Source organism: Zea mays, chromosome 4 (assembly GCF_902167145.1).
Source record: "Zea mays cultivar B73 chromosome 4, Zm-B73-REFERENCE-NAM-5.0, whole genome shotgun sequence".
In the NCBI taxonomy this organism is placed as follows: domain Eukaryota; kingdom Viridiplantae; phylum Streptophyta; class Magnoliopsida; order Poales; family Poaceae; genus Zea; species Zea mays.
In genome coordinates this window covers 9,198,054-9,204,370 of record NC_050099.1, presented here as the reverse complement: position 1 = coordinate 9,204,370, position 6,317 = coordinate 9,198,054, and the positions used below count along the sequence as shown (strand labels likewise).

The following is a 6,317-nucleotide window of genomic DNA, read 5'->3' as shown; positions in this document are numbered from 1 at the left end:
TGTGTCCGCGGCCAATCACAGCAACCAACATAGTCAAAATTCATACTAGCAAATATTTATTTCAAATCTATTTGCACAGTTGTGTTATTGTATAAATTTTGTCGGCCGACCGGTGACTTACTTCTATATAGCAGTACTATTACCAACTTGTGTAGAGCTTATATCAACAATTACTTGTGTGTATTAGCTCATATGAAATAATGATAGATATAATCCATTTATATAGATCAAGGATACATATTATATATATATACATACATACAGAGGGAGTACGTACAATAACGGTAGAGAAATGGAAGATAGAGTTAGAGGTCCAGGTACATGCATGCATACACGATATATATGACGTCATGCATGCCATAATATGCCTTAATTCATACAATGATGCATGGATGGATAATAGAATATTAAATGTCGTAGTAATAAGGTGGGGGATCTCAAAATGGAATGCCTACGTAGTACAGTACTAAATTAAGCGCATCGAGCGGAGCACTGTCAGGCGCGTGGCGGCGGCGCGCTGAGGGTGTGCTCGTACTGGATAGGCTCAGGGACCCACTTGCTCGCGATGATGAACGTGTCCGCAGTGTACGCGGCCGCCTCAGCGACGGCGTTTAGGACGCGGAAGCCCAGCCAATTGATGTGGCTGGACGTGTCAGCAACGGCGCTGTCGTTGCCGTATTCTAGGTACACGATGGTCCGGGTGGTATCCTCGACGACCTTGTTCATGTTCCATGCTACCTAGCCGTTGGGGCTGACCACGCGACTCAGAGACTTCTTGATGAAGGCGACGTGGGAGAAGTTCCTATAGGGGTGGCCAAGGTAGGTCTCCACGTCGTCGAGGTCCACGCCCGGCACCGCTTCCACGGTGCACATGTGGAACGAGAAGTCAGACTCGCGACTGGCGTTGTTGCAGCCCTACGCCGTCGGCACATTGTGCTTGCCTTTCGGTGGGCGGCGCACCAACAGCGGGCAGCTCTTGAACATGGCTTGGGCATTGCCAAACACAAATTAAGTCCATGGTGCCCCAGATCAAGGTCTGTAGGTAGAACTGGATCCCGTTCTCCGCGTACAAGGTGTCCTCATGACCTTCCATGCTGCACCAGTAGATGACCGACTTGTTCGAATTTGACCTTAGTGCCATGTCCTACCTCCTTTCCGGCCTTGCCATGTTTTTGATTGTCAGGTTCTATGCTATGAATCTATGACCCAAGGCATCTGCAGCAGCAACAACAAATTAATAGTTTTGATTTACAGTATGCATGCCTGACAACTCAACTACAGTGAAATATCGATCGCCAGAGTACTCGCTCACTGTCATCGTCATGTTCATGGGGACGCCAATTGCATTGCTCTTGTTCCCTATGATGACGGTGGCACCGACCCCATCGCTGATCAGCATCACGTTCCTTCTTGTTATGTTGATTGTCTCTTCGTAGACGCAAGAGAACACATGCATGATGTACTTGTCCTCCTCGGCTTCTTGTGGTGCGTCATCCAGGGCTGCCTGGATGCTGGTGTAGCAAGGCGGTGGAGCATCGACGTCGCCACATCGCTTCACCACGACAGCATCAGCGTGCACAGGCCAGCTCCCCGGCTGATCAATGATGTTGGACAGGCGGCTAAGAATGGCTGAGTGGTCGTCATTGTTGCCACTGCCAGCAGGCAGCTTCTGCCTCGTCTCCGCGCTGCCGCTTGCAACGACGACCAGCACAGCGAGCATCAGGGCCACCGCCATGGCCAGGCCTAGGCCGCACCTCCTCACGTTGAGCGATCAATCTGATCTGATGTGATGGTACACTGGCTCCTAACCTTACACACTTACCTTTGTGCACGTCCTTGCTAGCCAACAGTGGCAGCATCCCATATATATAGGCCCACCCCGCCCCGCCCAACCGAGCCAGCCATGTGCCCACGATGAGATCGACCACCCCAGGGGCCGGCGCGGGGCAAGAAGAATGGATCAGGGAAGAAGGGCCCTTCGTGTCAGCCTCCTAGTAGTTTAGTAAAGAAAATGTTCCCCCAAAACGATTTAGTAAAGAAAAAGTTTCCCAGAAAGATTCAGTAAATTAAAAAGATTTCTGCACGGGTTCTTTCCCCTCTCATTTATGGATTCTATATATAGTTTTCCTGAGTGTGTTGATGACGACAATGCACGAGGATTGCTTTACACCAAAACCTGCACAGTGAGGTGCATTTTTTTTATAGACAGATTCCGTTATCAACCGTCAGTGCTATTTTTTAGTGGCGAAGCCGACTTAAGTTAATTTCATCGTCTGGCCAAGAAGTCAGCCAGCCGCTGGGATTAAATAACTCTCATTAGCCTCTTCAAATACCCACAAGAATAAATACCTATGGGGATTAGTGTGTGGGCCCGGCAACAGGGAATTAATCACTTTTGTCGGTCCTTATCCTGGCCGAAACAACAGCAGCAGATCCAAGTTAAAAGCGGGTGCATTCAAACTAAAATACATTAATTGTTGATTCAAGGTTTGAGCACATTGCCTACTTTTTCCTGATTTTCTAAAATATTTGTAAGGTTGATTGTCAGAGTAGTGAGAACTCTATGTACTGCCTAGGCACAACAACCGAGAACCTCGTGGTGGCCAATGGAGTTGCCAAGACTGTTGGCTAGCTTGTCATGCATTTCTACATACGTACGTGTGTGTGCGCGCGCCAACAGATCGATGACATGTACAGCTTTCGTAAAGCGTTGGAGCACTGCACGTTACTACTATCCCAGCTCCATACCTGCTCAGCCCCCGGCCAGACACTCTGCTGGTTAGAGAAGCTCCATCATGCATGCATTCGTGCTACAGCAGGTGGCATATCATCCAATGCAACCACAGGCAGTCTGGCTGGCTTTGCACATATTTAATTAGCTCTTGCCAACCATATATATATAAATATATATATATCTGAGAGAAGGTGGATATGATGTGGTAGTTAATTTGATTTTTTTGTGGGTCCTATGCACCGCATAAAACTAAAATGTTATCTCTGCAAAAAGAATTCTGATCGATTTGTGTGTCCGCGCGGCCAATCACAGCAACCAACATAGTCAAAATTTATACTAGCAAATATTTGTTTTCAAATCTATTTGCACAATTGTGTTATTGTATAATTTTGTCAGCCGTCCAGTGACTTACTTATATATAGCAGTACTACCAACTTGTGTAGGGCTTGTATCACAATTACTTGTGTGTATCAGCTCATATGAAATAATGATAGATATAATCCATTTATATAGATCGAGGATACATATATATTATATAGACACACATACAGAGGGAGTATGTACAATACCGGTAGAGAAATGGTAGCTACAGGTAGAGGTCCAGCCGTCCAGGTACATGCATGCATACGCGAAATATACGGCGTCATGCATGCCATAATATGCCTTAATTCATCTTGTCAATGATGCATGGTTGGATACTAGAGACATACAATACCGTAGTAATAAGGTGGTGGGATCTGAAACGGAACGCTGGCCTACGTAGTACAATACTAACTTAAGTGCGCCGAAGGGAGCACCGTTAGGCGCGCGGCAGCGGCGCCGCGCCGAGGGTGTGGTCGTACTGGGTAGGCTCAGGGACCCACTTGCTCGCGTTTATGAACATGTCCACCATGTACGCGGCCGCCTCGGCGTCGGCATTGAGGACGCAGAAGCCTGGCCACTTGACGCGGTCGGCTGTGTCGGCACCGGCGCCATCGTTGCCGTATTCCAGGTATAAGATGGTCTGGGTGGTATCCTCGACGACCTTGTTCTTGTTCCACGCGACCTAGCCGCTGGGGCTGACCACGTGACTGAGATACGACTTGATGAAGGCAACGTGGGAGAAGTTCCTGTACGGGCGGCCGAGGTAGGTCTCCACGTCGTCGAGGTCCATGCCCGACACCGCTTCCATGGTGCACATGTGGAATGAGAAGTCGGACTCGCGGCTTGCGTTTTTCCAGCCCTGGGCCGTCAGCACATTATGCTTGCCTTTTGGTGGGCGGCGCACCAGGAGCGGGCAGCTCTAGAACATGGCCTGGGCATTGCCAAATACAAAGTCCACGGTGCCCCAGATCGAGGTCTGCAGGTAGAATTGGATCCCGTTCTCCACGTACAAGGTGTCCTCATGACCTTCAATGCTGCACCGGTAGACAACCGACTTGTTCGAATTTGACCGTAGCGCCACGGCCTACCGCCTTCCGGCCCTGTCATGTTTCTGATTGTTAGGTTCTGTGCTATGAAGCCGTGACCCAAGGCATCTACAACAGCAACAAATTAATAGTTCTGTTCTGATTTACAATATGCATGCATGACAGCTCAACTACAGTGAAATATCGATCGTCAGAGTTACTCACTCACTGTCACCGTCATGTTCATGGGGACGCCAGTTGCATTGCTCTTGTTCCCTGTGATGACGGTGGCACCGACCCCATCGCCGATCAGCATTACGTTCCTTCTTGTTATGTTGACGGTCTTGTCATAGACGCTAGCAAGCACATGCACGACGTACTTGTCCTCCACCTCCTCAGCTTCTAGTGGTGCTGGTGCGGCATTTAGGGCTGCCTGGATGCTGGTGTAGCAAGGTGGCGGAGCAGCGACGCTGCCGAACCGCTTCACCGCGACAGCATCCGCACGCGGAGGCCAGCTCCCCGATGGATCAATGACGTTGGATAGGCGGCTGAGAACGGATGCGTGGTCGTCGTCATTACCACTGCCAGCAGGCAGCTCTTTGCCTCGTCTCCGCGCTGCCGCTTGCAACGACAACCAGCGTGGCGAGCAGCAGGGCCACCGCCATGGCCAGGCCTAGGCCGCACCTCCTCACGACACCTAGCATCCCCTATAAGCTGTGATCGATCTGATCTGATGTGATGGTACACTGGCTCCTAACCTTACACACTTACCTTTGTGCGCGTCTTCGCTGGCTAACACCTGCAACATCCCATATATATAGGCCCAGCCCTCCCTGCCCGATCGAGCCAGAAGCCTGCATGTGCCCACGACGAGAAGCCGACGCGGGGCAAGAATAATGGATCAGGGAAGAAGGGCCCTTCATGTCAGCCTCCTAGTAGTTAGTAAAGGAAAATGTTCCCCCGAAACGATTTAATAAAGAAAAAGTTTTCCAGAAAGATTCAGTAAACTAAAAAGATTTCTGCACGGGTTCTTTCCTCTCTTATTTATGGATTCTATATATATATATATATATATAGTTTTTCCGATTGTGTTGAGGACGACGATGCACGGTGATTGCTTTACACCAAGCCTGCATAGTGGGGTGTATTTTAGTTAAAGATAGATTCCGTTATCAACTGTCAGTGCTATTTTTTAGTGGTGGTTTCTTAACAAAATCGCCATAATTTCTAGTGGCGGTTAAAAAACCGCCACTAGAAATCATTTATATCCTTAATTTTTTGAGTTTTCCGAACGATCTTGGATGATAAAACCACCAACATAAAAGTTGTGGATCTCGAAAAGTTATGAAACTTTTTAGTTGACAACTTTTTTATTTGAAACCATCTCTGCTCTCAAAAATTACATTCAAACTTTTAAAATTCAAAATGCAAATTTTTATTACTTTATATATTCTTGGATGTTGTTCATCCAATCGTAGATATTTCTACTTTTATCATATGGTTAAATAAGTTTTAAAACTGCTGCAAGGGGTGCAATAAATCTAAGATTCTTCACAGAGAGATGAAACAACTTGGGTGCCTGTCGTGATCCATCCTACTCTTCTTGCTAGCCTTTTTTTACCAAATAAATTGTCTATACGTTATTTGTTACACTTCAATTCTTTCTGTTTTAAAGAGACATGTGCATACATTGTCGTGTGGTAGTTCCTAACAAATGTCTTTCATAATGGTAACTCCAATTCATAGTTTGATATTACTTTTATGACCATTTGTTGCACCCTCCTCAGTGTTAATACAACAGATATTAGTGAAGAGCAGCAACTCAACATTGTATGTTCTAAAATAGCCTCTGAGACATCTGTAGTATGTTATCTTTATTTTTATATGGTTACACATTCCATCCAATCCCTCAGCAGTAGCTGATGATAATAGGGTGTTCATATTTTCTATTCAGGGGCCATCTGATTCTGTTGGAGTTTATGTTGATTATGGTTCTGAGCAGGTGCCAGTCAGCTATTGAAGACACAATGGACTTTGCATTCACTACCAACAAGAGCGAATTGTGTGGTGTGCGTGAAATTGAGGCAATAGGTGGTTGTTCCAAAGTATCTACTTGTCGTGAGATGATGAGCTACACTTGTGGAGCCCTAAAGACTTATATGCCTGGAATTCCAGGTTGAGGTGCTTATTGATTG

The 6,317-nt window shown here is 47.0% G+C and overlaps 2 pseudogenes; both read right to left on the bottom strand.

The window, feature by feature from the left end:
- Positions 1-495: 495 nt before the first annotated feature.
- LOC118477048 (putative pectinesterase/pectinesterase inhibitor 38) lies at positions 496-2,801 on the bottom strand (annotated as a pseudogene).
- A 732-nt stretch (positions 2,802-3,533) lies between these two features.
- Positions 3,534-4,826, bottom strand: LOC118476867 (putative pectinesterase/pectinesterase inhibitor 38; annotated as a pseudogene).
- Positions 4,827-6,317: the final 1,491 nt, after the last annotated feature.